This window comes from Phoenix dactylifera, chromosome 2 (assembly GCF_009389715.1).
Source record: "Phoenix dactylifera cultivar Barhee BC4 chromosome 2, palm_55x_up_171113_PBpolish2nd_filt_p, whole genome shotgun sequence".
Lineage (NCBI taxonomy): Eukaryota > Viridiplantae > Streptophyta > Magnoliopsida > Arecales > Arecaceae > Phoenix > Phoenix dactylifera.
In genome coordinates this window covers 16346531-16352119 of record NC_052393.1, presented here as the reverse complement: position 1 = coordinate 16352119, position 5589 = coordinate 16346531, and the positions used below count along the sequence as shown (strand labels likewise).

At 38.8% G+C, this 5589-nt stretch overlaps 1 long non-coding RNA gene across 1 annotated transcript; it reads right to left on the bottom strand.

The window, feature by feature from the left end:
* Positions 1 to 617: 617 nt before the first annotated feature.
* LOC120109892 lies at positions 618 to 2132 on the bottom strand. The gene is made up of 2 exons (XR_005510639.1): positions 1949 to 2132; positions 618 to 966 (listed from the first exon to the last, which is right to left on the bottom strand). It is a non-coding gene; the product is annotated as an uncharacterized LOC120109892 (long non-coding RNA).
* Positions 2133 to 5589: the final 3457 nt, after the last annotated feature.

Here is a 5589-nt window from a genome sequence, read left to right as displayed (position 1 = left end):
GAATCACCATTACTCCCCCGATCTGCATGCCTTGGTCCAAAGCCAATCTCTTCTCTCATCTTTTGAAGAACCTCCTCTTGCCATTTTTTCTTTTCCTGCTCAAGAATACGTAGAAGGTCTTCATGAGTGTACAGCTCTGGAGCTTGACTTGTAGAGGTGGAAGCAGATGATGATTGCCCAATAATTCCAGTGAGATCCTCTAGGGGACTAAAGCCATAGACATGGCCATGAGTTGGGACACCAGTTGCCTCAAACCACAAGTCATAATCACGTGGAGGAGCATCTGAGGTGGAGGCATCACCATATTTTTTGGAGTATTCAGCTGAATACTTTGCCTGCCAGTTGATTTAAAAGAAGAGAAAAACATTATGGTGGATCAAACAAGAGATAAACATGAGCAAGCCCAATAATATTTATGAATCATAAAAAAATTATACTTACCATGACAGCTTCACTTCTCTAGAAAATATTAGAGAGATGATAAAAAAAGAAAACAACATAAGAAAAACCGAATCATTAAAAACACGAAAGGCAAGATCGTAAAAAATGTAAAAGAAACAAAAACTGGTATGATATTTATGAAGATGAGAAGTTATCATAAGCATGACAAAAATAAGTCATTCAATCTTGTCCCAGCATCATTGACATTAAGAAGGCATTCAATCTTTACAAAAAGCTGAACATAAGGAATTAACCTTTACAAGTTATCTGTTCATTCATCTAATACCAGCAATATTCAAAAAGCATTTAATCTTTACAAAGACAAGGAATACAAGTCAAATCATCCAAATTTACATATGGAATACTATCTGCTTCACATAGAACAAATGTGAATATACATGATCGCCTCTGATGCTAGGAAAGCATGGTACTTCTTAGCAAGCTTTTTGACCAGCTTCTTGATTGCACACTGGAAATAACTCACAACCATGAAGCAACACCACTTTCCACCACTTTCCATTATTCCTTGCAGATGAACAATGATTGTAAAAATGAATAACATGACGAAAAAATTAAAATCCATGAACTTTACATAATCCCAACCCATCAACCCTCAAAATTACAACAATAATCAGTGAAGCAGTCTAAATATATGCAAACCATTGGTAGGACTAACAAATGTGTCAGAATAAAAATGCATAATATTAAGGAGCTCCTCAAGTACAACATTATTTTTGTCTATTTTAGCAACAGTAAATTCGACACAGTGCCCGTATCATGATTTATCCAACCAAGTGATGTGTCCAAGTATCATAATAAAAGCAGCTACTCAGATATATCAAAGTTTCTTTCGTCTATTTTAGCAAAAAAAAAAAAAAAAATCCCTCCTCTCTTTCGTCTATTTTAGCAAAAAGTGCCCGTATCATATTTATCAAAAAAAAAATATGATAGACAAGGCTCCCAAGAAATTTCATGAAGATTTTTCAGCTGAGAACGTGCAAGACCTTGGTTGTATTACATACAGCTTAGACTAATTTACACATATTATATAATTCATTTACTGGGAGGGAAACCAGCAGAGACTAAGAATTCTCTGCACGGAAATTTCAACTCAGCATTAAGACTCTAGAATGTGAATTTTTAGTTGGCGGAATTTGAAGAATTTAAGATGACTTAAAATAAACTAATTGCTGATTATATAATTCTTTTACTGGAAAGGTAATCATCACTCAGCAGAGCCAAAGAATTTAGAGTGCTGAAATTTCAACCCAATGTTGAGTTTCCACAACACCAAGAATTCTCGGGTGTCAGAAAATTCAAACTGCTTCCATTACCCTGCAGTGGCAACTAAAACAAAACCACTGTCCCCACTCCCCACTCTCCCACTGTTCTGAGCTCTCTCGCTGCCCCACCACCTCTCTCTCTCTCTCTCTTTCTCTCTCCGGGCTTGGGCAAAATCTACCGGGATCGAGCTTGAAGAGGAGGAGGAGGAGGAGAAAACTTTTACCGTCCGGGGAGGTTGTGAGTCGGTGACCGGAGCCGCGGAGGTTGCCGTCCGGGGGAGAAGGACGCGAAGAGCCGCCGGCCGGTCGTTGAAGAGGCGACGACACCGAGAGGAGGCGGCTATCAGGCTCTCAGCGAGGGAAAAGGGGGGGCGGGGGCGGCGGCGGCGGCGGCTCTCAGCGAGGGAGGGGAGGCAGCGGCGGCTCTCAGCGAGGGAGGGGGGGTGCGGCGGCGGCTCTCAGCGAGGGGGTGCGGCGGGCGACGGCTCTCAGCGAGGGAGGGCGGCGACGGCTAGCTCTCAGCGAGGGAGGGGGGGCGAGGGAGTGGGGGGGGCGGCGGCTGCTCTCAACTAGGGACGGGACGGGAAGGGAAGGGAAAGGTTAGGGTTTTTTATTTAAGTCGGTTTGCAAGCCAAAGGCTGATTTGGGCTAAATCGTGATTTGGGCTAAATCGGTTTGCAAGCCAAATTTCATATCAATTTTTTTTTTATTTATAAGGCTGATTGGATGGGACTTGCAAGGCAAAAATATTTTTGAACTATAAAGTATGGTAAAAAAATTCTATAAAGCAGGAAACTTGCAATAGGGGTGCAAATGGGTCATGGCCGACACCATGAGATTTTAAAATGAGAAGAAGAAATTTGAGTTTTATAGAGAGCGATTGGAATTTGGATTGTCGAAGAAATTTGGGCGGAACGGCGGGCACACTTAGTTTCATTTTGGATATTCCTCCTTTTATTTTTTCTTTTAATTTAGGTTTACTCAAAAATAATATTTTTAATATTTTTGGAATTAAAAATTAAATTTGGTGACAGAAATTTTTGTCAATAATCTGTTACTGCCAAAAATAATCTTTTAAAAATTTATAAATACTAGGGTTACTATATTTGTGACGGCTGCATTTGTCACTGTCTGGTTGCAATTTTGGTTATCATATTGCTGACAGATACCCTGTCACTTGATGGTCACTAAGGTTTGGCGCCCATCCTACCCGCGCATTCTGTGACCGGTCTGTCACTAAACGGTCACTAAGTTTACACCACGGTGACCAAATTTCTGTCGGTCACTAATCCGTCACAAATAGTAACTGATAACGGTCCGTCACTAATTTTCCGTCACTATACGCGTGTTTTCTGGTAGTGATATCAGACTTAGCTTGTTGTTACAAGAACCAAGTTTGTAGAAGCTATGTGTCGAGCTGAGCTGAGCTCCTATTCATTTTATAAGACTAAGGTCTTCAAGCATGACTTGTTTTTATTTAAAAAATGTTCACGTTCGACTTGTTTTCTAGCTGAACCAAACTTTTAAAAGCTTAACAAGCTTAGCACCACCCCTCCTCACATGCGGCTTCCGGCCGTGCACGTAGGGGAACAACAATGACTGAAATATCAAAATAATAACCAGAAGTATTAAATAAATAATTAGCGTACGCGTCGAGGACTCAAGCTCATAATCTCCAACAAACCTATATCTTATGCCATGTTGATGAACTAATTAATCCCAAAAAGATAATAAATGGGATAATTAAATAATTAGTTAGTATAGCAAAGTATATCAAACTTAAGACAAAGGTGATCCATTGCCAAGCTGAGCTCTAGCTATTACAGATTTACAGTGCTTGCTGCTATGAAACTTTCCACGGTTGCTGCAGCATGGTTGGATTATGACGACTAATTTGGGACCACGTAGAGTTTATCTCTTCAAATGTTGAGTAGACCCCAAGGGGGTCTGTATAAAAGCCTATCCTGTTTACAAGATAAGCTTGGCCTTGACCACGTAGACTAATTTGGGATACAAGGATTCGATGTAATCGGAAAAGTCTCTTATTATCTCATCACAAAAGAGTAAAAGATAATGTATTTTATTTTCAAAATATTCTACTTCATTCATGATATTTTTCCTAGGTTATATATATTCTGATGATAGCTCAAGCCAAACGAAGAAGATATATATCCATCAAGAGAGCTTTAGAGACCATCCAGGCAACCCCGGAATGACCAGCTTGAACTGGTTTTGTTGACTGTTCTACATGTTCATGGTTATTTTGTATCAAACGATCTTATAATAAATAAAGGATAGACTTATTTAGGAAAGCAAGTTAGCAGCTCTTATGAATTATGTGCTCCTTGAATTATAGTAGCTCTTCCGGTACTTGAGCTTTGTCATGTATATATATATATATATATATCATTTCGACTAGACCACGAATGCCGAGCAGCTAGCTTTTAAGATTCTTGGTCATGGTTCTCTGTCGCTTTAATTCACATTTACCATTGTTGCTGCCATTCTGAGTACCATCCTTGTGGCAGAGAAAAGTCATGTCTGGCCACGCTGCACGATGATCGAACAACGTGTTTCAGGTGCTGAGCGACCGATCAAAAATATATACAAAACTTCGATTATTATACACAAGCCCAAAAGCTTGCAAGGCACCCGAGTGGAACCTAGAATCCTCTCTTAAGTAACTATTAGGCAAAGGCCTCATATTATCTCACACTATATCACCTAGACCTAGCTAGATTTGGTTGCACGTAAGTCGTAACATGCCAGATAATACTACGGCAGCATACCTAATTATAATATCGGCTGCAGAGTTAACTATGGGACTCCTTTTAAGGCGAATATATTGTTGCTTTCACCCCAAAAAAAAAAAAGGACAATGGATGCCCGATCTACTATGGACTCGTGACCGTCGAGACTAACGTGAAGCCAAGTCTGCATATTTATTATTATTTTTTTTTGCTAAGGCCAAGTCTGCTTGACTTGAGGTCAAAGGCAGTAGAGGTGTTGGTGGATGGTGGCATTTTATCGTTTGGTGTACCAAGGAGAGTTCCCGAGGGCAACCAGACGGCCAACATGAACGTGATTTACGGGCCAAGCCATAGTGCGCTTGCCGGCACTTTGCATGGCGGTGCGGGCGAGATGTCAATTTGATTCCTCATCACACGCACCGTCCGCATCACCGAAAATATTCTCATCATATCAGTAACCATCCTTTCTTGATCTATTTATAAAACTCGAAGGATTATTTAGTTCCCTAAAAAAAAATCAAAATATTATTTTTCAAAAATTGATTTTTAAAAATATAATATCTGAAAAAATAATTGGCCGAACATCTATTTTCTTAAGAAAGTTAAGCAAAATATCCATTATATCCTTAATAAAGAAAAAGATCTTAACATTGATTTTGGTGGCTTAAGGGTAGTTTAAAAAAAAAATCTAATTTTCAACTAGCGAAAAATTAGCCTTTTCATATCTACCATGAATTTTTTTATTAAAATATAGAATCTTATTTCTATTGAAATGCTACTTTTTTATCTTTTTTTTAAAAAAACTCCAATCAAATAAGGGATTTTTTTTAATTTTCTATTGACCATACTTTCCTTCTTTTTTTTCCTGCAAACCAAACGAGTCCTGATATGTACATCTTTCGAAATAGAGGATAGATTGTAATATTACATAATAAATAATTAAAAAAATATTAATTAGTTAGGGATCACCATCAATCATGTTTCCTTTCACATGCAGCTGCACATGCATGGCATTAGGCACGAAGATAGTCCGCTTTAGAGCTACTTGCGTGCACAAGCAAGGCTTGATTTAGCTCGTTTTCATAATGAAAATTTTATAACAATGCAACTAGAAG